Source organism: Eptesicus fuscus, chromosome 7 (assembly GCF_027574615.1).
Source record: "Eptesicus fuscus isolate TK198812 chromosome 7, DD_ASM_mEF_20220401, whole genome shotgun sequence".
In the NCBI taxonomy this organism is placed as follows: domain Eukaryota; kingdom Metazoa; phylum Chordata; class Mammalia; order Chiroptera; family Vespertilionidae; genus Eptesicus; species Eptesicus fuscus.
In genome coordinates this window covers 26,993,741-27,016,718 of record NC_072479.1, presented here as the reverse complement: position 1 = coordinate 27,016,718, position 22,978 = coordinate 26,993,741, and the positions used below count along the sequence as shown (strand labels likewise).

At 39.0% G+C, this 22,978-nt stretch overlaps 1 pseudogene; it reads right to left on the bottom strand.

The window, feature by feature from the left end:
• Positions 1 to 10,748: 10,748 nt before the first annotated feature.
• On the bottom strand, positions 10,749 to 12,154 carry LOC129149906 (nuclear prelamin A recognition factor-like; annotated as a pseudogene).
• Positions 12,155 to 22,978: the final 10,824 nt, after the last annotated feature.

Below are 22,978 nucleotides of genomic sequence, written 5' to 3'. Positions count from 1 at the left end.
GGTTCTGCTTAGGGAAGAGGGAGGCTTAAGAAAAATGGTGATAAGAAGAAAATACATGCCTTCCTCTAATATTGATCTAGATCCCCAGCCCAATAAATCTGTGTGAGAGGGGCAATGCCAGTACCTATTTTAGATGATGTTTCAGAGGAATTATTTGAAATTTTGAGGCAAGAAAGCATTCTTTGGGGGCCCAGGAAAAATAATGGCAAGTTGAAACAGAAAGATACTCTTCTAACATTTCTAACAAAACTTTTGTTACCTCATCTTCAGGCCTCAGTTTAAATGGATATATTGTATATCTTCCGATCTGAGTTATGTATTTAATATTTTATGTTTTTATTTGCTGATAAGTTTTCTTTAATCCATCTTCTCTTGAAGCCATATTAACTATCATTAAAATATTTCTGTAGGGTTTTATAAAAATAGAAGGGATTTTTCACACACTTATCTTTCCAGATGAATTAAAAAAAATTATTGTATTTTAAAAGTAATATATAAAGAATAAAAAACAATCAAATAGAATAAACTGTATACAGGGTGGGGTAAAGGTATGCTTACAGTTGTTCATATGAAAAAGAATAGAAAAATAAACTGTTTTGCATACTCACAACTGTAACCTTACTTTTACTCACCCCTTTATACTAACAAGTAATTTCTCTGTCATTACAGATCCCTGCCTTTCTTTCTTTTTAAAGATTAAATGTTTTCACCTTCTTATGAATCCTTTCTAAAATATATATACACTAAAGGCCCATTGCACAGATTCGTGCACCGGTGGGGTCCCTCTGTCTGGCCTGCGGGGATCAGTGGACCTCTGTGCCACCACAGCCTGGCCTTACCCACCAGCTTGTCAGGGGGGAGGGGCACACAGGGGGAGTATTCGCCAGAGAGGCTTGCGCCACCATAGCTGCGCTCACCAGCTGTGAGCCGGTGTCTGGCACCTGTTGGTCAGCTGAGCAGTGCTCCTGCTGTGGGAGTGCACTGACCACCAGGGGGCAGCTCCTGCATTGAGTGTCTGCCGCCCTCGTGGTCAGTTCACGTCATAGCTACCAGCCAGTTGTCTGGTCGTCTGGTCATCCGATCGCTTAGGGTTTTATATATATGACTAGAGGCCCGGTACACGAAATTCATGCATGGTGGGGGGGTGTCCCTCAGCCCAGCCTCCACCCTCTCCAATCTGGGACACCTCGAGGGATGTCTCACGGCCCTACATGGCTGCTGGCTCCCAACTGCTCACCTGCCTGCCTTCCTGATTGCCCCTAACCACTTTTGCCTTTCAGCCTGATCACCCCCTAACCACTGCCCTGCCAGCCTGATTGATGTCTAACTGCTCCCCTGCCAGCCTGTTTGCCCCCATCTTCCCTCCTCTGCCGACCTAGTCACCCCTAACTGCCCTCCCCTGCAGACTTGATTGCCCCCAACTGCCCTCCCTTGCAGGCCTGGTCCCTCCCAAATGCCCTTCCCTGCTGGCCATCTTGTGGTGGCCATCTTATGTCCACATTGGGGCAGCTATCTTGATCTTCTGTGTTGGAGTGATGTTCAATCTGCATAATACTCTTTTATTAGATAGGATAGAGGCCTGGTGCAGGGGAGGGGGCCAGCTGGTTTGCCCTGAAGGGTGTCCCGGATCAGGGTGGGGATTCCCTTGGGGCGTGGGGCAGCCTGGGCGAGGGGCATGTGGTGGTTTGCAGGCCAGCCACACCCCCTGGCGACCCAAGTGGAGGCCCTGGTATCTGGGATATATTTATCTTCTACAATTGAAACTTTGTAGCCTGGAGCAAAGCCAAGCCTTCTGCTCGCTCCGTGGCTGCTGCCATTTCTGTTTGGATTTGTTTACCTTCTATAATTGAAACTTTGTAGCCTTAAGCAGAAGCCTGGGCCGGCCAGGGCAGGTTGAAAGCTTGGCTTCCTCAGTCGCCGGGGCAACCCTAGCCTGCTCTCTCCAGCTCCATGGCTGTTGCCATTTTTCTTGGGATTTATCTTCTATAATTAAAACTTTATATTCTTGAGTGGAGGCCTGGGCCTGCCAGGTTGTGTGGAAAGCTTGGCTTCCTCTATTGCTAGGGAAACCCAAGCCTCCCTCCTGCTCTCTGTGGTGGCAGCCATCTTGGTTGGGGTTTATTTGCATATTTGCTCCTGATTGGCTTGTGGGTGTGGCTTGTGGACATGGCTTTTGGGTGTAGTGGAGTTAGGGTCAATTTGCATATTACTCTTTTATTAGGTAGGATATTCAAATGTATATGCATTGCAAATACAAATATTGATACAGATTTTTTTAACATGAGACATTTTTCTGATGTTCTTTTTCCCCTTTTTTTACTTGTACAGCATGATATATTCAAGTTAATTTCCTTTGTGAACTTATACTTTCACTAATAGCTAATTTTTATGCTTTAAAATATTTTGCTGCCAAATATTTTAACATTTCCTTGATAATCTTGGAAGAACTCTAAACACTGTACGTTCATATAGTTAGACTTGACCTCTTTCTAGTATATTACAATTAGTAACAGAAGAAGATATTTTTTAATGTTTATCTAAATTCTGTTTTCTTGTTCTTCTGGGTGCAGTGCAGATTAAACTCTCTCACCACCTGTATAGAAAAGAATTAACATAGCAGGCCTGGAACTACCAAGCTTAGAATGGCTTGTTTGCAACATCTCACTTTGGCTAGCATCTGGAAATAGCTCTCAGGGTGTTCCTAATCAATAGTAAACTGATAAGGGTGGTTTTCAGGTGCCTAGACTTTAAATAAACAGTATAATTTATGCTGAACACCAACTTTTTTGAGTCTGAAAGTTTGGTACCTTTTAGGCAGAGGATATTCATGTGACCAACCAACCCCAATAAAATCTCTGGACACTGAATCTCTAGTTCAGTGGTCGGCAAACTCATTAGTCAACAGAGCCAAATACCAACATTACAACGATTGATATTTCTTTTGAGAGCCAAATTTTTTAAACTTAAACTTCTTCTAACGCCACTTCTTCAAAATAGACTCACCCAGGCCGTGGTATTTTGTGGAAGAGCCACACTCAATGGGCCAAAGAGCCGCATGTGGCTCGCGAGCCGCTGTTTGCCGACCACAGCTCTAGTTAATTTATCTGGCATACACTTCATGTGCATTGTCACAGCTTAGAGGAAGTAAGCATGCCTTGTGCAACTCCACTGGGAAAGCACTCAGAAGCGTGTGCCTGATTTCCCCTGGATTTCATCCCATGCAGCTTTTCTCTTTGCTGAATTTGCTTTGTATCCTTTCACTATAATAAAATTTAGTCATGAGTACAACTATATATGGAGCTCTGTACACCCTTCTAAGGAATCCCCAAGGCGGGGAGCAATCTTGGGGAACTCAGCACACTCTCCCTTGCATTTGGACAGGGCCATGGAACTAGCACTGGACATTATGTTGTTGTGTCATTCTGGGCTGTAGTGTTAGGTCGTTGGTGTGAGATACTCCATTGTTTCTTTCCCTTTGAGTTGGTAAATACCAACATCTCAAAGAGTGGATCTTCTATAAGACTAAGGCTGAGAATGAAACGGAGCAAAGGACCCAGCTGACATTAGATTAAATTAACATTGTAAGAAATGAACTTCTGAAATTTTTTAGCCACTGAAATTTTATAGTGTTGTGCTATTGTAACACAAGTGGGACAATCTTGACTGATACAAATAATAAGTAGATTTTGTTATGCTAAAAATAAGGTTATGTAGCATGAAGGGTATTTATATCACAGATTAATAACAATAATCACTTGTCATGCATGGAAAATTGTTTACCTGTCACTCATACTTAAAATTTTGACAGTCATAGTTTGTTTTAGTTAATTAAATTATCCTCTAATGAATGTTTTTGTCATTTTGTTACAAATCATATCAAACCTGAACTACTTATTACAAAGAATCTGCATAGATCAAAATATACTATAATTTATAAGAAAATAACCTTATAAAGTTTTCTAAGTGTTGATCATATATGTAATAGTCATCATTTAAAAAAGCTTTCAAAGTCAGTGGTAAGCAGATATTGTCAGTCTCTTAATAAAATGATAACCTGATTAAAATGGCATGAAAGGATGTTTTTCTCCCCACTTTATTAACATTGAACTATGTGTTGATTACATACTAGAGGACATGGGTCATTTGCTCTGCTTGGTAGCAGAAGTGTCAGCAAGAAACAAGTTGGATGTAAACTAAATATGATAACCTATTATTTATTCATAATAATAAACATGTTCAATAAACTACCCTTAAAGAAATATTTAAATGTCTCCAAAATATGCTTTCTTTCAGAGGAAATGTGTAGGTACAAGTTCTCATCTTTGGGGTGTCCAATTGGAGTATGGATATCTCTGCCATTGTAAATCGTTCACACACCAAAAGTAAAATCTGAATATTTCAGTAATTTCTATTTTCTAATATGGTTTACTACTTTTTTCACTTAAAAACTCAAGTGATTAATCTTCCGGTAATATCTTAGAAAAGTTGAAGACTAAATATTGCTACAGTTTCCTGATGCTATTATGATTTTTAAAAATAGATATAATGAACTGAAATTTACTTTATAAAATTTACTGTTTTTCCAAAGGCTAAATATGTTTTTATCACTAATAAACATATTGTTTAAAAATATAATCAATATAAACTTTATACATAAATATTTTATCTTATTGTTTTAATTCTGGCTCATCAGATGTATATGAACAAGTTATAAACATGTAGTTAATAAAGGCAGACTTTTCTAATTTCTATCTATGATATGGGACATGTTCTGACTCATTGGGAAAATTTGCTGAATGTAAAGGAATTTGCATTATACAGTTTTATAACTACACTTCATTTAAAATTAACATAAATAGATCACAATGCTTTTATTATATCCTAGCTAGTTCATTGTTCTAATTATGTTATAGCTAGAGAGAAATATATTTAATTAATTTAGTACGTAATGTTTTTTAAAATAAACATTTTTAAAGAATAGTTTTACATTTGCAGAAAAGTTGTTAAGATCTCTTCTCAGCTTTTTGCTATGATCAAATGCAGAAAAGTTGTAAAAATAGAACACAGACCACCTATATGTCCACACCATTTCTCCTATTAATAACATCTTACATCAATATGGTACATTTGTTATAGTTAATAAACTAATATTAATATTGATCAAACGATTAACTAAATAATGCATTTAGATGTCTTGGTTTTTATTTAATATTCTTTCCATGCCCAGATCACACACAAGATATAATTATTTAGTAAGTCTTTTTTAGTCTCTTTAGGCTGTGAAAGTATTTCAGAATTTGTGTTAATAGCCTAAACAATTTTGGAGACTTCTGGTCTCTAGAATGTTCCTGAATTGGGATTTCTTTGGCACATTTTGCACAATTAGTGGGGTCATGGTTTGTGTTTGTTCCTTTGTTGTTGGAGGGGATAGGAAAACACTGAAGAGGTAAAGTGCCATTTTTATATCTTCATATAAGGGCACATGCTGTCAATATAACTTACCACTGTTTGTGTTCACAGTTGACTGAGGTAGTATTTGTTAGATTTCTCCAGTGCAAAATTACTAATTTTTCCACTTTGCATATACTATCTGTTAAAATAAAGTCACTATGTGCAGCCCACTCTAGTCAAGAAAATTATTAAATGCTATTTTAACTCCATCAAAATACATTGATAAGTGTTTGCAGTCATCACATACTCATCTTGACAACTAAAAAATTCTTCTAAATTAATCTTAAAGAGAATAATCTTTAGTAAATATACACATATCCATTGTTGGGAATATTTTTCCAAACACTCACTGAAATCAAATGCAGAATTCACCAAACCAGGTGTTATCAAACATGTGTGCATAAAAATCACTAGTTCTGATAAGGTCCCATTAACATGATAGAGGGTTTTGGTGCATCATATTTTTTAAAACAATACATTAAATTCCTCAAATATCCAATCAGTTTTTATTGCCTTAAAGATATTTTACTCTAATTGGCAAAGTTTATAAATTAAACATTTTATCTAATTCTCACAGGTATGGTGGTATAGCATAAATTAAAATATAGGTTCCCTGACTCCCTAGACAGTGATTTCTGTAGTTTGGTATATCAACTATTTTTTTTGTCTTGTTGAGTGCCAACTTGATCATCAATTATAGCATATTAACAGGCTGTTAATCTTACACAAAACCTCACTTTTACCACTCTTTCCTCATCTCAAGTCCATAATGCCCCTACAATAGTTTACAGATAAAGTTGAAACAGTTTGTGTAAGTTTATTTTTTTTCTTTATCTTTGTTCCATTCTGTTTTTTTATCCTAAGGAATCTCAAAACAATGCCATAACCATTCATATGTTATATAAACTTTTCTGTTTAATTTATTTTTTTATTTCTGTCTACCTCAGGTTGCTTATTCAAAATAAACTTTATAATTACTTTATCAGATTTAGTTTACATAAGAAAATATAGAAAAATATCATGACTATATATTGGCTAAACATTGAATAGAAGACAAATGTGAAAAAGTTATATGGTTCCTCATTTGAAAAGAAAAATAAGGTCTCCTCAAGGTTATCTGTTAATATTTGCTATTTGGCCATTCACCAACTCCCATTTACAGTGGCATCTTCTACTCCTTCAAGTCCCACTTTAGGTGTCAACCGCTCAACAGTGCTATTCCTGACTCATTTTGACATATTTTAGCACCATCTTCTATTTCTCATTCAAAGTACTTACAACAATTAAAACAACCGACAAAATAAAAAGGCAACTTACAAAATGGTAGAAAATATTTGCAAATCATATATTGGATAAGAGGATAATATCCAAGATATATTAAAAAGTCATAGAAATAAATAGCAAATAAAACAAGTCCATTGAGAAATAGTCAGGGGAATGAAATAAACTTCTTTTGCAAGGAAGACATGGCCAATGGATACTTGAAAAGGTGGTTAATATCCCTAATTATCAGGGAAGTGCATATCAAAATGACAATGACATACCTCACACCTGTTAGAATGGCTAGGGGGAAAATTTTATTAGAAAAAGGAATGGGACCAGCAGGCATGGCTCAGTGGTTGAGCATCAGCCTATGGGCTGGGAGGTCATGGTTCGATTCCTAATCAGGCACATGCCTTGGTTGCAGGCTCAATCTCCAATGTGGGGAGTGCAGGAGGCAGCCAATCAATGATTCTCTCTCATCTTTGATGTTTCTATCTCTCTCTTCCTCTCTCTCATCTCCTCTGAAATAGTATCTGAAAAAAGAATGGTTAAAAAAAAAAGATAGGGTTAATAAGATTTGGAAAAAAAGAAAACTCTGTGCATTATTAGGAGGAATGTATATTGGAACAGTTACTATGGACAACAATATGGAGGTTTATTAAAAATTAGAAATAGAACTATCATATGTTCCAGCAATCCCACTTTTGGTTATATATACAAAGGTAATGGCAACATTTTAAGTGTTGAATAGAAAGAAGATGCGGTATATACATGTAATATAATATTAATGGCCACAAGAAAGAAGGAAATCCTGTCAGTTGCATTCCTTGAATCTGAGTCTTATAACTTAATAAAATTTGATGTAAATAATTGTGTCAGTTCTGAGCCTGGATATCAAGAAGCCTTGCAAGTGTCCTCTTGGAACTCTGTGACATCCATGTGAAAAAGCCCATGATATCCTCTAGTCAGCTGGAGGATGACAGACATTGTGTAGAGAGGCACTAGTCTTAAATGTTGTAACAGGCAACCCAATCCAATCCATCAAACTAACTGGAAAAGAATCCCCACTTAAGCAGAGTCCAAAATGCCCAATGACAATTAGTGATTCAGTAAATTTTGATCAGTTTGTTATATAGAAGACAACTGATAACTTAGCTAACATTAAAAATATGCCATTATCATAGAAGTTGAAAAATTTGCCAAGATGAATTCTGATTGGCACAAAGTTTACTATAGTTGAACAGTTCATACCACATTGTGCATGAATGCATATATGTTAGAATGTGTGTGCATGCATACATGTGCACACATCATCTACATATAGATTAATCCAAAACTAAGAAGGAAAATACATAGTTTTTAAAGATTGCAATGATATTCCAAAAAATCAATAATTTTTCTTGATTGGATATAAATAATTCAATACTCACACACAGATAAGAATAAATGATTTATAAGACAGATAGAGAGTATTGTGCTAAGTGAAATAAGCCAGTCAGAGAAAGATAAGTATCACATGATCTCACTCATATGTGGAATCTAAAGAACAAAATAAACTGATGAACAAAGTAGATCCAGAGACATAGAACCATGGAACAAACTGTCAAATCTCAGAGGGAAGGCAGGAGTGGGTGGGAATAGAGTAACCAAATAATGTGTATGCATATATGCATAACCCATGGACACAGACAATAATGTGGTGAAGGCCTGGGGCTGGGGATGAGTTTTGGCTAGAAGGGGTTAATAGGGTGTTGGGGAAATGGGGACATTTATAATACTTTCAACAAGAAAGATACATTTAAAAAAACAACTATCTGCTTTGCATATGTAGACTTTAAGTTTTTGTTAATCTATCTCAGATATTCCATTATCCCTCTGTTAGGGATTCATTTTTCTGGGATGCATAGTCCTCCAAAGCTTAGAATGCTGGAATAATCACATTGGCAAGGTGTCTTCCACCAGGATGTCTCTCACACCCCCAATGATAAAAATGTTAGCCATTTGGGTCACCACCTTGAGGCACCGATTATCCACATTGCCCATATACTTGGGACAGGGCCACCAGGGTCATAAATCAGGGATTCTTAAAATCTCTTTTCTCAAAACATTCTCAGAACCAGCTGTGTCATTTTGGGTTGTCTACTTGTTGACACCAAGACAGGAATAAATAGGCTAGACATTTTTTTGAAAAGCCCTATAAAGAATACATTAGGAGAAAATGAGTAGCATGGAAAACCTTCAAATCACAAAATAAATATGATAGTTCTGAAAGAAAAAAAAAAAAAAAGCAAATGAAAATTGGCCAGGGAATAATTTACGCTATAGCTTTTTATGAAGTTTTTAAAAAGCTCTAAGAATGTCTCAGCCAGACCAATGTGAAGTCCATAAGCAAAGTTTACTCATTTCAGGAAATCCAATCTGGCGGGAAGGGCCAGTGGTAGATAATCTGCTGAGCACAATGTCTGGAAATAGCCAAAGGGAATGTGACTTTGGTAAGAACTTGGTAGTAGATCCAGAGGGATTTGTAGTTGTCACCTGGATCTGCCAGCTACTGTATTCCACATCGCAGTTTTTCTTGAAATAGTACACTATGTCTGTACTTGCTATAATGCAATTTTATTTTAAGATTCAGCTCCTGTAACTTCCTGAATGGTCATCTGTAACATCTTTCACAAATTACATCAAGGTTAGGAATATTTCCTCTACTCACTCATGTATGATCCTTTCCTAATATTTTATTTTGTTTTAAAATAATATGTTTACTTATTTGTCCCATACAACTGAATATAAACAGGTTGTGGTCAGGAGTCATTTCTCTTTATCTTATACTAGAGGCCCGGTGCACGAAATTTGTGAACTGGGGTGGGAGGGTTCCTCAGCCCGGCCTGCACCCTCTCGCAGTCCAGGACCCCTCAGAGGATGTCCACCTGCCGACAGTTGGAAATCCCTCTTGCAGTCCAGGACCCCTCGCTCCTTACCGCCTGCCTGCTCACTGCTCCTTACCACTCAGCTCGCTGCTCCTTAGCGCTGCCATGGAGGCAGGAGAGGCTCCCGCCACTGCCACTGCGCTCACCAGCCATGAGCCCTATCTTTCTGTGTGATTGTCTGGGGGCCAACTGCTCTCTTCCTTCTCACTTAGGGCGAGCAGCATGTGAGGGCAGAGCGTGCTGTTGTGGAACGCAGAGGGCTGCCTGGAGCTGAGGGGAGTGGCTGGGCCCACGGGGTGAGAGGTGGACACAGAGGATGCTATCTCACCCAATTGTGGGATGGGCTGGCTGGCCTTCATCTGCCTGACCCCACCCAGGGAGGGACCGAGCAGGGTGTCCACCTCTCCATTCTCCATCCTTTTATCTGTGACACCTGTCACCCTTGCCAGGCCTCCCCAAAGAGAGTTCAGCTCAATCCCTGAATGTGGAAGGGCACGGGGGTGGGTTGGGGGCTCCACTCCAGTGCCTCCTGATTCCCAGCGACAGGACCTGATCTCAGGATGGTGGCCACAGCTGCAGAACATAGATCTGTTTCAAGAAAAGTTGGGAATGCAGACTTTGGTATGAGCCCCTATTCCAAAAGGTGGCAGTTTATTCACATTGTGGCAAAGTCACCTTCAAGAGTAACATAAGTGGGTAAAGTCAGGGCCAAACGGGGCCATTTCCTCATCCAATCTCTCTGAGGCACATGGAAGGAACCAAGTCTCAGCTCTTTGCAGGACACTTCCGGGTTTCTTTTAAGCCTAAAGGACAGTAGTCTGTCTCCATTCTTGTTCTTTGGGATTTTTTCATCATCAGATAAAAGGATACGTACATTGGGGCAATCCTCTTGAGACAATATTCCAGTTGCAACCATGTGATGACGACAGCGCCCCTCAGAGGGAGGGAGCCGACAGATGGGGAGCAGGGAAATCTGAAAACCAAAGCGATGACAGAGATGCTAAACCTTTCCTTCACACGTCTGACACCTCTCTTCAGGCGGCCTGCAGGCCGGGTGTCTGCTGGACCTTTACCACTTGATGTCCTGGCAGGCTGCCCTGGGCCCTGCTAGGCGGTGTGCAGGACTGCCTGGGCCCCGGGGGAGTCACGTCATCCCCCCGCCCCCAGCAGCCACTCCTGGTACAGCTCCTGCACATGGGCGCTGGTCTCTGGGGCCACACCGGGATGACAGTGTAGATGCCTTCCATCTGCCGCAGCAGTGCCCTGTCTGCTTGCCCGTCGTCCGCCTGGGCCTGGCCCCTGCCGCTTAGGCATCCCTGGCGCAGGCCAGGACCTCCATGAAGTGGCAGGGGAACTTGCCCCTCTACAGCTTCAGGACCACTTCTGGATGTTCCGAAAGCCGTAAGCAGCCTCAAAGCGTAGCAGAACCTCTCCGTCCCTTTCAAGGGTGACCTCCTGGAAGTCTTTGTTCTTCAGGGTGCGGTAGGTGAGCACCTCCACGACCTTGTTGAACAGCTCATCGGCCATGTGCCTGAAGATGTGTGCCAGGTACCCGTCGGAGCTGGCACCCTCGTGGAGCCTCACCTCCTCCTTCATGTCTCCAAACAGAGTGTCCACAGCGGCGTCATCCGAGAAGAGGTCACTTTGCTCCATTATCTGGACAATTTCACCTGAGGTTAACATGCAGTCAGCACCCTGGGAACTATGTAAAGCTGTGGGAACATCTTCTCAAAGGGCCTCCAGTTTCTTGTCATAACACAGGGCCACAATGATGTGGAAAATCTTGTCTGGGGACAGGTTCTGCCATCTGGTGAAGTAATCCTTCACCAGAGAGCCCATGATCTGCTGGGGAGACTTGGCCGTGCAGAGGTGGGGGTGACGGGGTGACCCAGCACATGCTCTGCATATCGTCGGTCCCAGCCGGGCAGGCGGAGGTCAGCATGGGTAGCTGGGGCTCCTCCCCAAGGCACATGCTCTGCATATCGTCGGTCCCAGCCGGGCAGGCGGAGGTCAGCATGGGTAGCTGGGGCTCTTCCTCACGGTGCTGGCAGTACCGACGCACAAATTCCTTCTGACTCTCCAGGACGCTGAAGTCCGCAGCTATCTTCATGTCAAAGACAGTGTGCCCCAAGGCTTTTGAGGAAGTCTCAGTGCCTTCTGGATGCATCAATGACACTGAGGCTGAATTTAGCAGCAAAATAAGGCAGAGACTGAGGACACATGGACACTGCCAGCACCTTGTGCTGTGAGGTATCACATTTCTTATTAAGGTTCAGAACATGGAAGAAGTCCTCGGTGTTCTGTTGAGAAACTTGGACTCCTTCTTCTGTGGCCACACAACTGTCACACGCCAGGCAGTCACTCAGAAATATCTTGGCATCGGCCAAATTATGGAATTCTCCCTGCTCTCCATTCTCATGAGCCAGACTCCAGATGTTGACTGCGGCATTCTCTTGGTCATCAGTTTTTGTTTTTTTACTACATTCCTTCCATTTGCAGTGATCACACTTCATCTGGAGCAGGGCGGGGGGGGGGGGGGGCAGGGGGGGCCGGCTTAAGTGACCTGGAGGAAGCACAGGGAAAGCAGTCAGTCACCGCTGGTCACCCCTGGTGCTGCTGGTGGTATCCTTTTCTCCTTGTGGAGCGTCTAGGGAGGGGAAGCGGCTGCAGTGCCCGAGGCCGAGTTCCAGGAGGCTGGCAGCGCTGTGCCGGAGGTGCCTGGCCTATCTTCTGGAGATTGAACCTACAGGACTACTAAGGAAGCCAGTCCCCAGTTCCGCCCCGCCTCCACCACCGATTGATTGGAGTCTGAGGGCCAGGAGGAGGGACCAAGAGACCTGCCTTCCAGTTGCTCGCCACTCACTCTGGTTCCCTGTTAACCATGCCCTGATCAATGGGAGCCTGTGGGCCAGGGGAGGGACCAAGCAGTCTGCCTTCCGCCCACTCACCAGTTGCTGCTGCCACATATTCATTGGAGTCTGAGGGACCCCGGTTTCCTTGTTAGCCATCCCCTGATCAATGGAGCCTGAGGACCAGGGGATGGACCGGTCGTCTGTTCGGTCGTTAGGGACCCTGGATTTTTATATATTAGGATTACACAGAATCAAGCAAACTGGCACAAAGTATATTAATGAAAGAAGAAATGAAGGGTATAAAAAAAAACAGTGGTGGATTTTACTTCCATTATGTAATCACTTAGAATATACTTACACCTGGGGATAGTTCATAATCTTGTTACCATTATTGCAGCTGCAGATGAAAAAAAAAAAAGAACCCTGGTCTTGGAGCCAGACGATGGATCTAGATTAGACATTGACTGATAAGGTAGAATTGGTTGGAACTCTATGTATAATCATTACCTCAAATAGCGATATTATTTTATGCATTTTTAATAACTGCTCTGAAAGGAAATTAGACACCTTTTTGTTGTAGATTCTAGACCAAAATAATATAGAAGACCTATAGCTATAACTACTTAAAAATACTTGAATATATGTTGATAGTGTTAAAAATATGACAACAAACCCAAAATGGAGTGGCTTATGCTAAACCCTGTGTCATCAAATGGAGACTTAATTTAATTATAGTTTTGACTCGGAAGAGGAATCTTAAACCAGTCAATCAAGAATCAACAGGATCAACACCAGTTAGGTCATCTGCCTACTAGACCCTGGCCTTTCCTTTCTTAAGGAAAGTAACATTATTCACTCTTTTGCCTCATTTTGTTACAGAAGACTGGAGAAAAATCAAGCAATGCTTAGAGAAATGGAGTTACGATTTATTACGCGTGGGCCCAGAGAAAAAAATATCTTTCAAATTTTGAGCAGCAACATGGAGGAAGTTGTCCCTTTTTATATCTTTTTCAGTCCTTTGTCTCCCAAATATGGGTTTTTCTGGTCCCCTTTGCATGTTCTTAAAGAGCCCTATGTGCTGGGGCTTTGAGACCACAACCAAAGGCCTGGCCTAGCGCCAGCACTGATAATTTCTTCTGGGGAAGGTTTATGGCCTCTCTGAGATGGGAGTAAACAGGTCTTTCAGGACCAGACAATTAAAGGGGCAGTGACTAGAATCAGATTGCTAGCCCCCCAAAATGTCTCTTTTTCCCCATCAATTTAACTTCCTTGTTGCAATTTCCTTCTGCTTATTAAAGTCTTTCATGTTATACACCTCCTTGGAGCTAGATTTCTATCTGCTAGATTGGTTTCTGCCCAATTTAAATTAATTTTTTATCAACTCAAATCTTTAAAATTTAATATGCCTCAGTTTACCTTTTAACCATTCTTAGTGTCAAAGCAAGAATCAAGAATGGAAGGGCACCCTCAGGAGCAAGGACCAACCAGAGGTTGTACCTGGTGGAGCCCCTGAGCTGCTGTTTCCTCGCTGCCTCAGCAGGTTGTAAGTCCCGCTTGGATCCTTGCTCCACAGCGTTTGCATTAGGCGCTTCTAGACTTTATTTCCTCTTCTTTTTCTGGACTGGGTCTGGAAACCAGCTGGAGTCCTATTGGGTCCAACTTAAAAACGGGACCACATCTATGTCTGGACTACGTTTGAATTCGAAGGCAGACTGGTTCCAGAATCAGATTGGGTCCTTAGAATCTGGGCTAATTCTAGGGTAGGACTGGGTCCGACTTAAGCAGTACTGGGTCCAATGTGAGACATCAGATGAATTCATTTTTGTTTTAAGGCTAAACTAGCAAGCTAATCTTACCAAAGATAATCTTGATTTGCAGTGGAAAACTTTAAACCTGGATAAACTTATCCATTTATGAGGTGCCTCGAAACAAAAGGGGTCTCAGCAAAGCACTCACTATAAAGGGTATAGGGAATATTATTATTCCTCCTCTACAGTTTCTGGTGACTAGGATGAAACCCACTGGGACACCTGACGCACCCCAGAGCCTGCAAACTGGATCCTGGGAAAACTAGTGGAAATAAGCAAAGGGTAAAAATTGTTATCCAAGTCACCTCTTGCAGGCCTCTCGCTGTGCTGCCTGGCTAGAGAGTAATAATAAATCTCACACCCTCCTTTCCTTTCAGATTGGCAGGCAAAAAAAAAAAAAAAAAAAAAAAGACACACATTTGTAGAATTAAATCTTTGGGCTGTGACTTGTGAATTTGCTTTTGGGTACTATTGGTTTCTTTCCCAGGGGCAGCTATTGCCTTCTTGTTTGTTTCATTTGGGGTTGCTCAGTACTGCCAGGGATATTTACTGTTTGTGCTTGCTGAAACATGACGAGATATTCAAAGGATATTATTTTTGTTTGTGTTTTTTTTTTTAATCCTCACTGAGGCTATGTTTACAGGAATCGAACACACAACCTTTGTTGTACGGGACAATGCTCCAACCAACTAAGCCGCCCAGCCAGGGAATTCAAAGATATTCTTAAAAAGTTTAATGTGCTTCAGTTTATATTTTAATAATAGATAGAAATAGGGAAAGATAAAGAGGCAGAGGGAAGGAAAAAGGAAGAGAGGAAGGAAAGGGTAGAGAAAGAGAGGAGAGACAGATTGTATGTATTTATACTCTTCATGAAAGATAAATCTGAGATCATTTACTTAATTGAGTTAGATTAGAAGGCATAATGAATATGTTGCATTAGACAATGGGACATTGGTAGTTCAAGGCATGTAGCTTTAGTTATGAAACAAATTATTTAACTAATCACCTTCACCTTAGCACTTTAGGAGACAAACTGGCTTTTGCATTGGGATGTTATGGAGGACATTATGAATATAAGCACAAGTCATAGGCTATACATTTATTATATTCCTTAGGTGATCTACTTTCAGACAGGAAATTTAAGAATTTCATAAATACAAAAAGAAAAAGAAATAAAGCCCATCCAAGTGGCTCATTTGGTTGGAGAATTGTCCCATACACCAAAAAGGTTTTGGATTAGATTCTTGGTCAAGGCACATAACTAGATTTTGGGTTTGATCCCCAGTAGGGGTGCCTACAGGAGACAACAGATCATGTTTCACTCTTTCTCTCTCTCTCTCTCTCTCTCTCTCTCTCTCTCTCTCTCTCTCTCTCTTCCCTTCCTCTCTCTCTCTCAAATAAATAAACATATCCTTGGCTGAGAATTTTAAAAAATGAACAATAAGATCAAATGATGGATAGAGTTGTGAGCTGAATTCATTTTACAGTAGAACTGGATAGTTTATGAAAACACACTTTTATTTCCCCTTAGTTCCTTAATACATAGTTAAAAACAGTCTTACTTAGCAATTTACTGCCCACCTGGAGTGGCCAATTGGCTGTCAGACACACAGAATAAAGACAATGTTGTTAGGAAGTTCCAAGTGGAAACCACTGAATCTGCCACCGCATAGCAAATTAGTAAAGTAAGAGCAAATATTGCATTTCTGAGTACTCTTTGAGAATAATACCACCATGGCATAATTACAAAATGTTAATTACAAAAATAGATTTGAAACAATGAGAGAACAAGACAGATTGCATACAAAGCAATGACAAGTAGATATAAATGAATATCGCATAAACCATAAGCCAAAAGACAATGTAATAACTTCAAAGTGCTAAGCGCAAATAAATGTCTCACTAGAATTTGATATGCAATACAAAATTCAAAAATGGAACTCAAATATTTTTATGCTAAAAAAAGAGTGAATGAGTTTATTGCCAAGTGCCTTAACAAAAGACACTTCTAAAAATGTGGCATTCAGGAAGAAAGAATAGGGAACAGAAGAAAGGTGGAGACATAGAAGGGAATGTTAAGCAAATGACCTGATGGAGGGCAATTTCACATAATCTCTTAAACCGGGAAACTGGGGCAATTTCTCTTAGAATGCTAAAAACTCTTATGTGAAAAACTAATGTGGCATGAGAACATAAATGTAAATAAGTTATTTCTTCTTATCCAATCCAATATGCAACATATAGGAATCTGTTTTGGTTTCATTCCCCACAGTTTCATCATCTGTACTTTTTTTTTCAATCACCGTTTATCCCCTCTGCACCTTCTTCCACCTCCACCTGCCTCCCTGCCCACAGTCACTACAGTATTGTCTATGTCCGTGAGTTCTCTCTTTTTTTTTCCTTTTTTTTGCTCAATCCCTCCAGCCTCCCCCCCCCCAACCCCCTGCCCCATCAGAACTATCTGTCTGCTCTCAATCTATGAATCTGTCTCTATTTTGCTTTTCACACTGGTGTGCTGCCATTGGACTATTCAGGTTTCAAGTAACTTTCTTTTCTCAAAAGTTCATAAAAACACTTTTTTCAGCAGGTTTTTGGGGCTCTAATATTTCTTCCATTTCTTCTGATTATTTCATGTGTAAACTAGAGGTCCAATGCATGAAAATTGGTGCAAGAGTAGGCCTCCTTCCCTCGGCTGCCGGCACCGGCTTCCCTCCAGCACTCAGGACCTGGGCTTCACACCAGCTGCTGGGCTGCTTCCCTCCAGCCGCAGCCACCAGGCACCCGAGACCCAGGCTGCTTAGCTCCTGCCCTGACTTTGTCCAGAAGGACGTCTGGAATGATGCCCAGAAGGACGTTCAGTCTAATTAGCATATTACCCTTTTATTATTATAGATAGCACTTGATAAAGTAATTCTACTTTTACTACTTACTTGTTATGTAACTCCAACCTAATTAATAAAAGTTTGGGGGTAGAAAAAGATGGAGGTGAAAGAGGTACAAATGGTGATGGGAAAGACAGTGTTGTGTGGGGAGTTGAGCAAAAAAGAAAAAGAGAGAGAGAACTCATGGACATGGACAATAGTGTGGTGATGGTGTGGGGGCATGGAGATGGGTGGAGATAAAAGAGGGCATGGGAGGAATAAATAGTGATGGAAAAATACTGGGTCCATTAGAAAAATTGTATATATATATATAAAATAAGGATCCATTCTAAACAAATAAATAAATATTAAAAATAAATAACCAAAAAAATAAAAATTGGAGTTATAATAAGGAAATATAAGGAAAACACTCCGTTATAACACATTCCACTATAAGCTAACAGGATTTTTATCCTGCAAACAAAAGATAACATGTAATTCTGTAAGTTGCTTTGCACATTTAGCAACTTTTATTACAACATGTGTTTTAAATTAACCTTATTTTCATTCTCCCAAGTCTAATACTCTTTGTAGGCTATTCATTTCCCATCATCCTTTCAAATTTTATTCACCAAAATGTTTGTTTTAACTTTTAAAAATCACAAATCACACTAGTACTGGGGCCAGGACTCATATTAAGAAGAGGGAAATATGCATTTAGATCCTAAGGCAAGATGGAATATAGCAACATTGGACAAAATACCATCTGATTGATAGGGCACTTTGGGTTAAGAAGAGTGGTAAAGTGGAGGTGAAGAATAGGTATCTGACCTGGGACTTATATTTGAGAGCAGATCCAGTTCTGTTATTCCAAAGATTATAAATAAGCAGTGAAAATTGGTCCATACTTTAAGAAAATTAAAAAAAGAAGAAACTGTAAACTCTACTGTTAAAAGGTCAATGCCACTGTCCTTTTAACAGAGGATAGTGATTTTACAAAATGAGGAAAGCCTTATGACACAATATTTTGGTTGACTGTACAAACTAAGAGTTTTCAATAATTTGATATTATAATTACACAATTATAATAATGTCAAATCAATTGCTTTGGAAGATAAATTATGATGTATACAATTGAGTTTAATCCTTTAGAAAAACTTCAATAATTTGACCTCCAGAACACTAGAAGTTGTATAATTTGAGATTAAAAAGGCATTATTATACCAGTTATTATAGTCTGATCCAAGATGTATATGACTTCATTTACTGGAGAGTCAAATATTAAAAGGTCAAAGATACAACAGAAGGAATTACTTTCTCTTGCACAAGGGTTATTGAGAATGTGAATGTAATTCCCATCCTTTGTTCTCTAGACACACTGTGTTGTACAGCCATAGTTGTATATTTAAAATAAAGTACTGCCAGATATTTTACATGGTAAGGTCTTATACTACCTGATAAGTTATTAAGGAAACATCATAAACTTCTTACAGGAAAGATATACTGAGCAGTCCATCTTTCATAGACGGTATTAATGATTGAAATATCAGCATGCCTTCTGATCCATGATCTCTGGACAGACTATTAATTATACTATTCAATAATACTTTCCCACCTGCTCCACAGTGCCAATATTTGAATAACAAATGAAATTCTAAAAATCTTTATAAAATTATACCCTAGGAAAGCCAGCTCTTTCTTTACTGCATATTTCATAAAGAGGAAAAAGAACAGATTAATACTGACGGTTTTAATCAAATCTGTGAAATGTCTTTAACCAGCCTTCTTTACTTTTCAAATTATAGTCTTTCTTTACTAATCTTAGAGAGTAAGATACTTCCTTCTTGTGGTTCTTAATTGCCTCTTTCCAAATTTCAAAAAATAAAAAAGTAAAGCTTTTTCATATATATCACTTGAGACTATAAAATGTAGGCTACATTAACTAATAAATATTTTTAAATATGTTTTTATTTATTTCAGAGAGGAAGGGAGAGAAAGAGAAAGATAGAAACATCAATGATGAGAGAGAATCATTGATTGGCTGCCTCCTGCACACCCCACACTGGAGATTGAGTCCGCAATCCGGGCATGTGCCCTGACCAGGAATTGAACCACGACCTACTGGTTCATAGGTCAATGCTCAAACACTGAGCCATGCCAGCCAAGCTAACTAATAAATATTAATGCCATGAAAAAATAGCAACAGCAGTAAAACTTTCATTTATACTGTGCACCATTTAAATACCATTTTTAATATGTGTGCTTTAAAACATTGCAAAAAGTCACTCACCTGTGAAATGTATTAAATTGTCCCCACAGGAATATAATAAGCATTTTCCCAAATGCTCTGACATATTATTTTGTAAGGATTTGGCATCTCTAATAATAGTATTAACTATTTTGTAGCATGGTTTATGCAAGTTTACATTCCAAATATGCAACTCTGAATATTATGAATTCCAGTATTCTCTATGGTCAGTGAGAAAAATTAATAAAAAGTACATAGGGCAGTTTCATCCTATATAATAAGAGAGGAATATGCTAATTATCTGTTATGACCAACTGCGTAAGGTCCAGATCAGGGATCTGCAGGAGGGTGAGGCAACAAATTACAAGTGGGAGTCAAAAAGCTACAGGAGGGGGCAGGGCAGCAAGCTATAAGGGGGGGCGGGGGAAGAGGGCAGGGGGTGCTACAGGAGGGCGGGGCAGTGGGCGGAGAGCTACAGGAGGGCAGCAGAGAGCAACTGGTGCACAGATTCGTGCGCAGAGCTACTAGTTAATATATAATTACTTTTGGGCAGCTTTATTCATATTACTTTTAATATTATATCATAATATCACTTTTGTTCCTTCACAAGATAATTGCTATGTGGTTTTGTCAATCTAGATATATTTTAAGCATCTTTATTGTTTTTACTCCATTTGTTCATAATGATAATATTTACTTTATAGGCAATGAACAAAATAGATATTGTGCTTTATATTATGGAGTTTATATCTGGGTGAAAATGAGAAAAAAATAAACAAATAAATAAGGTACATAATAATGCCATATCAGGAGAGAGTCTTTGAAAAAATTAACTTAGGTGGATAGAGAATTTCAAGTGTGCAATTGATATCTCTTGGCAGGAAGACATAGTAGTTATCTCTGTTAACATTTGAGCAGATACTTTTAAAAAGAAGTAAGTGAGCCACACAACACATTGAACTATCCCCGGCAGAGTTAGTGACAAAAGCTGAAAGGTAAAAAACAAAACAAAAACAAAAACAAAAAATCCACAAGAATGATGAAAGAAGAGCCAAGCAAGTCAGTATGGCTGGAAAGTGAATGAAAGGAGAAAAGAAAATCAGATATGAAAATAACGAAGGGCCAGTTTTCTATGATGCTGTAGGCCACGTTAAGGAATTTGCATGTCATTCTGAATAAGACAAGGAACAAGTGGAATTTTCTGAACAAAATAATTTTAACCGACATACAGTTTAGTGAATATTTACTGTTCAAGGTGTAGGTAGAGTTTAAATTACATATGTAACACTTTCAACAATAAAGATTAAAAGACAAAAAGAATCAGCACCAACTGGTTTGGCTCAGTGAATAGAGCATCGGCCTGCAGACTGAAGGGTTCCAGGTTCGATTCCAGTCAAGGGCATGTACCTTGGTTGCGGGCACATCCCCAGTAGGCGGTGTGCAGGAGGCAGCTGATCAATGTTTCTCTCTCATGGCTGTTTCTAACTCTCTATCCCTCTCCCTTTCTCTCTGTAAAAAAATCAATTTAAAAAAATCAGGTAGAAGAATTGGAAGGTCTCTAGTATAACCTAAACCAAAAAAATGTGGTGGATTAGAACACAGAAATAATAATAAAAATAACGAGGAAAGTTGAATTACTAAGTGTGGGATTCATTGATGTATTGGGTGTGAGGTGTGAATGGAAGATGGGGAAGCAGAGAACATAGAAAAATTAGCTAAAAGCATAGCCAGCTTTGAACACATGTAGTCTGACTTCAGAACAAACAATTACATCATACTTACTTAATGCTTAAGGTAATTATTTTATTATAGCTCATGATTTTCTAGGTCAAGAATTATAGAAATTCTCACCTGAATACTTTTTTGCTTCGTGTGGCATTCCATGATACCACTCAGTGGTATTCAGTTAATGCATTGCATGTCCTGGAAGTCAACATGACTTCACTCATATTCCTAGTTCCTTGCTGGTGATTGCAAGAAAGCCGGGCTTTCCTGAGCCTCTCTGTCTCCATGTGGTCTCCGGGAGTCATGGCACTTCAGCAGAAATGTAGTTGGGGTTTTTACATAGAGACACAAGGCTCCAAGAGCAAGTGTTGCAAGAAACAGGAAGAAAAAGCTGCTGGTCCAAGCCAGATATTGGCATTACATTGCATCTGCTGTCTCTCTTTGGTTGAAGAAGATGGAGAGGATGCCCCCAAATCACATTCTCAGTGGGAAGATATCAAAGAATTAATGCACATGTTTAATTACCAATAAATGTTTAGAAGTATAAAATTTTCCCCAGAAATAATAGTGAGTGCTCTGTTTCTAGGTTAGTTAATTAGGTATGTATTATTACCTTTAATTGTAAAAGGAATCTAGAAGGATAAGAAAAAAAAATTTAGGTTGGATGAGGGAAATAGGCTTAGAATTCACACAATTTGAAATCCCTTCAAGACTATTATTGTAATACATAATTCTACCCTTTTATGGAATATACAATGGAAGAAGTAACTCTATAGTAGAAAACTGACAATCAGGATGTTTTTTCAGTTTCTTTATTTGTGACAAATATACTATTCTCATATTTCTAAGAAAGATAAAAAAATTTATCAGATGTTACATGGATAAGATTCAGACTGAGTAACTTAAGATCTCATTTTTACCATTAAATAACATCTGTCTTGAAATGACTTAACCTTCCTATGGCTATATTCCTACTTTTATAAAAATACAATAATAATAGTGCCTAAAAATGCAAGGTTGTTGCAAGTTTTAAAAGAAATAAAAATTCAAAATATTAAATCCAAAGCTTGGCTCTCACCGAGGTCTTAACAATAGTGATTATTATTATGCACACATTCACATTCTTCCTATAATCAATTTGATGTTAGAAATAGTTCATTTTGACCAAAAAAAAAAAAAAAAAAAGAATGAATTTCACAAATTCATTAAAAAAATGAATGAAATTAATTTGACATAAAACTATCAAGTTTAAATCTTACCTGAAAAACCTCCTTTAGGGTTATATACATAGGGTGTCACACACACACACACACACACACACACACACACACACACACAAAGAATATATACAATTTGAATAATTATAAAGGCAGTGTTTATTAAAGTACATTTCATTTTCAAAATTGAGCTATCCGCTGTTAAAATATGTATACATTTTTTGGGGGACACCCTGTATATAAAACAAATTTCTAGAGCAGGAAACATAACTATTTATTTATAATTAATAATCATTCTAGTTCCCCACGCCCCAATTTGCTCTTTAAGTGATGAAAAGCATGTCTCTACACATGCACAGAATTTTATACTGTAATCAAGCAACTCTTAAAAGATTAATATGAGTGGTTAAATAGAAGAGGACAGCTGTCCATTGCTCAGCAGGTTAGAGCATAGTCCCAATACGCCGAGGTTGCCGATTTGATCCCTGGTCTGGTTATATACAAGAATCAACCAATGAATGCATAAGAAAGTGGACAACAAATCAATGTTTCTCTCTCTTTCTGTATAAAATCAATAAGTAACATTTTAAAATATTAAAACAAAAACAAACACATTCTTTTATTTT